At 44.2% G+C, this 5,291-nt stretch overlaps 1 long non-coding RNA gene across 1 annotated transcript; it reads right to left on the bottom strand.

Annotated features, from left to right (window-relative positions):
• Window positions 1-369: 369 nt before the first annotated feature.
• LOC146581787 (uncharacterized) lies at window positions 370-920 on the bottom strand. Its single transcript, XR_014888631.1, has 3 exons — window positions 765-920; window positions 520-690; window positions 370-440 (listed from the first exon to the last, which is right to left on the bottom strand). It is a non-coding gene; the product is annotated as an uncharacterized LOC146581787 (long non-coding RNA).
• Between the last annotated feature and the right edge of the window lie 4,371 nt (window positions 921-5,291).

The following is a 5,291-nucleotide window of genomic DNA, read 5'->3' as shown; positions in this document are numbered from 1 at the left end:
CTGCAACTGACGACTCGTTAAATTAAGGTGAATATGAAATGAAATGAAAAAAGACACACAGCTTATCATTTTACTTCTTGAAGTTATTTGAACAACTTAAAGAAATCCAGTTGCTTTCTTTCAAGCTCTTAAGAAAGTCAACCTGATCCACAATCTTGGCAAATCGGGTGATTTCAGTGCTAACTTTGTCACGGCTCAACGGCACGAGGGAACAGGGATGGACACAGGCGCAGAAACCAACCCGGAAGCGAGGTGACAGAAAACAAATGATTTATTTCCGCCCACAGGGAAAACAAAGGTGAAACACAAAGCGACGCCACCACACTAGTGGCGCGTAGGATTCGTCTGTGAAACTGAGGGCGACCTAGACACCTCTAGGAGACGGCTGAACAGCGGGGACAGCGGGGAGGTAGAAACAGGACTAGGTAGGGGCCGGGGCACTGGAACAAGAGGAGATCACGATCAGAGGGATCCAGCAGACAACCAATAATCCTCCGCAGTTGAATTGAATTGCCTTACTTGGTTTCAGATGGAGGGGACAGGTGGAGCGGAAAACCCGGAAGCGGTCGAGGCGTGGGGAGGCAGGCAGGTGAGCAGTGGGTCGGCAGGCCACGTTGTGTGAGCAGCTGGCGGCCCAGGTCCAGGAGGACGGGAGCGAGGGGAACAAGATCTCCACTCCGGGTGCTATCGCTGAGGACAAGAAAAGACAGGTCAGTCATCACACGGCGTTAAGACAAGGTTTTAGGATGCTCCACTGAACTAACATGGGAATAGCAGATACTCAGGCGATGAGTGGTTGAGAGCGCAGGTCTGATATACCGCTGGCACGATTGCTCACAGGTGGTCAGCCAGGGAGGGGCAACCGGACTCCGCCTAAAGGAGGAGGAGCCGCTGTCTGAGACCTGCAGGTGCCCAACCAGACCATGACAAACTTAGGCTCAGCTTATGCTCTTCAACATATCCAATTGGCTAATTAATTTAAGTTGTTTTACAGTAGCAAGCTACCTCCTTTTCATGCCTGATCTGACTTAATGTTTTATGTTTAGCATCTTGCAAGATAACTTGACATAATAACTTACACAGAAATGTGCAGATTACAGAAAATCCAAATTTGTGCACCCGCTTTGTATTTTTGAAGTCATTAAAAAGACATGCTGTACAATCATTTGACCCTGGAAAAATAACAGTTCAAAGAAATCGATTAAAATCCCCAAACTATCCATCATTGTCCATGATGAGTGTACTTCTGATCACAGACAATTACATATCCACATCAGCTGTCCATTGACTTCTCCTTTGTCACAAGGAGGCATCACAGCAAGTAGCTCTGCGTGTTTGATTTGGCAGATTTCTACACCAGATGCTTTAATTTAAGTCTCCATCTGGAATCAAACCAGGAAGCATTAGCTTGCCAATTAGCCTATTTGTTAAACCTCTGCTACAGAGACTTCAACTCAAAAATCAAGGACCACAATGCCAAAAATGTACCAACAGCAATAATTAATTGTGAGAATGATTGAGAGTTCACCAAAGATCTGCTGCACCAACCAGGCATGCCAGATCCTCCTGCTCCCAATGAGAATGGGTGACAGATAAAGGAAGAGGGAGGGAGGTATTTATAGACACATGACAGGAATACGAGAGTCTGAAGTGTGGTCTTAAAATTATCTCCAGTATTGTGTCTCTGAAAGCATTCTCCTACTTTCCTCATATCATATCTCGTTATATAATCTTCCTGAAATGACTCCACTGAAATCAATATAACCTAATATAGGTCTACTTAACCTCAGACCATTCCAACATGAAAATGAGTTTGATGTCCTTCTAAAGCACTCGCTGGGAGCCAAATGAATTATAGAAGGGACTTGAATGAACTCCATCCGACTTCAATCGCAACTCGATAACTCTCGGTGTCTGAAGATGACTTCAGTGACCGGAAGATGAGTGGAGCACGCACAGTGACTTGATACTGTTGTTAGAAGCCCCTACACAGTACATATGGAGCCATAGGACTGCAGTCATTTAGTGATGACTGCAAAGAGCTTTGAGCGTACTGTATATAGAAGTTTTGTGCCAAAGGGAAAAAAAGATATTGTGATTAAAGTACCTCAGATATATATGAGCATGTTTGTGTCTATGAGTGTGTGTGTTTGTGTGTGTGCTTGATTGAACTTTGAAAGACTTACTGCGTGGCTACCTACATACATCTATCGTTTAACCCACGCACACACCTACACACACACAAACTACTTGTGAACTTGGTCTTGAACTGCTCTGTGCAAGATTCCTGAGGCAAAAAAACTATGTATGTTGTGTGTATGTGTGTGAGTCTGTGTATGTGCGCGTGTGCGCATGTGAAGTGGAAAATCAACATAGCCAGTCTGTATCACATGCCCTGGGGAGTAGACCAATCAATAATGGAATGAACTGCAATACATCCACTCTGTCTCTCTCTCTCTCTCTCTCTCTCTCACACACACACACACACACACACACACACAAACACACACACACACACACACACACACACGTTGCTGTCCCAAGGGGGTTGTTTGGGTGTGTGTGTGTGTGTGTGTGTGTGTGTGTGTGTGTGTGTGTGTAATATATAGAGACTAAGAAAAGAGGGAAAAGGAAAATGTGTATATGTGAGAACATGTCTCTCACACACACACCAAGCCACAGGGAGCTAAGGTGCTTCCTGCAGGTGTTGTTGATATTGTGAATGTAAATCCAGGCTTTGTAGCACGTAGTCTCATAACCAATGCTGCAGGGTCTCACTTGAACTCACAGCTTATAAACTCATCATAGGGAACATTTCACTTCACTTATCTGCTCGATTACTAGTTATTATTCTGGGTCTTCCAGAGTCCAACACTCTTTCTTCAAAAACGTCATATTACTCAGCACTCGTACCAGTAAATTCTGATAAAGTCTGCTCAAAACATTTAGCAGCTTTTTACCAAAGAAAGTTTAAAATGCTTTTTTTCTCAACAAACTATATTTCTACAGCTAAAATGCAAGCTTATGAACATATTGGTTTTAACAGCAGTTTGGCTCATCCCACCAAATAAATTTCAGAAGCCGTACTGCATACATTTATCATAGGGATATAACCTGAAGGCAAAGTTGCCATAACATTATATCTGCTGACAGGTGATGTGTATACCAGATTATCTCTTCATCATGGCACCTGTTAGTGGGTGGGATACAGTGGGGCAAAAAAGTATTTAGTCAGCCACCGATTGTGCAAGTTCCCCCACCTAAAATGATGACAGAGGTCAGTAATTTGCACCAGAGGTACACTTCAACTGTGAGAGACAGAATGTGAAAAAAAAATCCATGAATCCACATGGTAGGATTTGTAAAGAATTTATTCGTAAATCAGGGTGGAAAATAAGTATTTGGTCAATAACAAAAATACAACTCAATACTTTGTAACATAACCTTTGTTGGCAATAACAGAGGTCAAACGTTTACTATAGGTCTTTACCAGGTTTGCACACACAGTAGGTGGTATTTTGGCCCATTCCTCCATGCAGATCTTCTCGAGAGCAGTGATGTTTTGGGGCTGTCGCCGAGCAACACGGACTTTCAACTCCCGCCACAGATTTTCTATGGGGTTGAGGTCTGGAGACTGGCTAGGCCACTCCAGGACTTTCAAATGCTTCTTACGGAGCCACTCCTTTGTTGCCCGGGCGGTGTGTTTTGGATCATTGTCATGTTGTAAGACCCAGCCTCGTTTCATCTTCAAAGTTCTCACTGATGGAAGGAGGTTTTGGCTCAAAATCTCACGATACATGGCCCCATTCATTCTGTCCTTAACACGGATCAGTCGTCCTGTCCCCTTGGCAGAAAAACAGCCCCATAGCATGATGTTTCCACCCCCATGCTTCACAGTAGGTATGGTGTTCTTGGGATGCAACTCAGTATTCTTCTTCCTCCAAACACGACGAGTTGAGTTTATACCAAAAAGTTCTACTTTGGTTTCATCTGACCACATGACATTCTCCCAATCCTCTGCTGTATCATCCATGTGCTCTCTGGCAAACTTCAGACGGGCCTGGACATGCACTGGCTTCAGCAGCGGAACACGTCTGGCACTGCGGGATTTGATTCCCTGCCGTTGTAGTGTGTTACTGATGGTGACCTTTGTTACTTTGGTCCCAGCTCTCTGCAGGTCATTCACCAGGTCTCCCCGTGTGGTTCTGGGATCTTTGCTCACCCTTCTCATGATCATTTTGACCCCACGAGATGAGATCTTGCGTGGAGCCCCAGATCGAGGGAGATTATCAGTGGTCTTGTATGTCTTCCATTTTCTGATGATTGCTCCCACAGTTGATTTTTTTCACACCAAGCTGCTTGCCTATTGTAGATTCACTCTTCCCAGTCTGGTGCAGGTCTACGATACTTTTCCTGGTGTCCTTCGAAAGCTGTTTGGTCTTGGCCATGGCGGAGTTTGGAGTCTGACTGTTTGAGGCTGTGGACAGGTGTCTTTTATACAGATGATGAGTTCAAACAGGTGCCATTCATACAGGTAACAAGTGGGGGACAGAAAAGCTTCTTACAGAAGACGTTACAGGTCTGTGAGAGCCAGAGTTTTTCCTTGTTTGAGGTGACTAAATACTTATTTTCCACCCTGATTTACGAATAAATTCTTTACAAATCCTACCATGTGAATTCATGGATTTTTTTTTCACATTCTGTCTCTCACAGTTGAAGTGTACCTCTGGTGCAAATTACTGACCTCTGTCATCATTTTAAGTGGGGGAATTTGCACAATCGGTGGCTGACTAAATACTTTTTTGCCCCACTGTATATTAAGAAACAAGTGAATATGTTGTCCTCAAAGTTGATGTCAGAAGCAGGAAAAATGAGCGGGTTTGACAAGGGCCAAATTCTGATTGCAAGGGAACTGGGTCAGAGCATCTGCAAAACTGCAGCTTTTGTGGGGTGTCCCGTCAAAAGAATCAGTGGTGGACAAGCCAAGGTTCAATAATGCCCGTAGAGAGTGAAGCTGGCTTTCTGGTCTGATCAGACGAACTGCATCTCAAATGTCTAAAAAAAATAATGCTGGTTTTGATAAAAAGGTGCACTCAGTGAAAGAGTAAACAGTGCATCACAGTTTGTTGCTTTGTTATGGGGCTGCATAGTGGGAGACCAGTCAGAAGGCTCATGCTGGCTCTTGGCTCCTGTAGTCCATTTGTATGTTAACTTTGACAGGTACCATCTACGTGGTGGTTCAGGAATGGTTTGAGGAGCACAACAACAAGTTTGATGTGTTGACTTGGCCT

The sequence above is a fragment of the Mchenga conophoros genome, linkage group LG2 (genome assembly GCF_057382185.1).
Source record: "Mchenga conophoros isolate Kocher_MC1m ecotype Shallow Benthic linkage group LG2, M_conophoros_male_GT1.1, whole genome shotgun sequence".
NCBI classification, from domain to species: Eukaryota; Metazoa; Chordata; class Actinopteri; order Cichliformes; family Cichlidae; genus Mchenga; species Mchenga conophoros.
The sequence above is the reverse complement of the archived record's forward strand: the minus strand, read 5'-3'. Positions and strand labels throughout refer to the sequence as shown.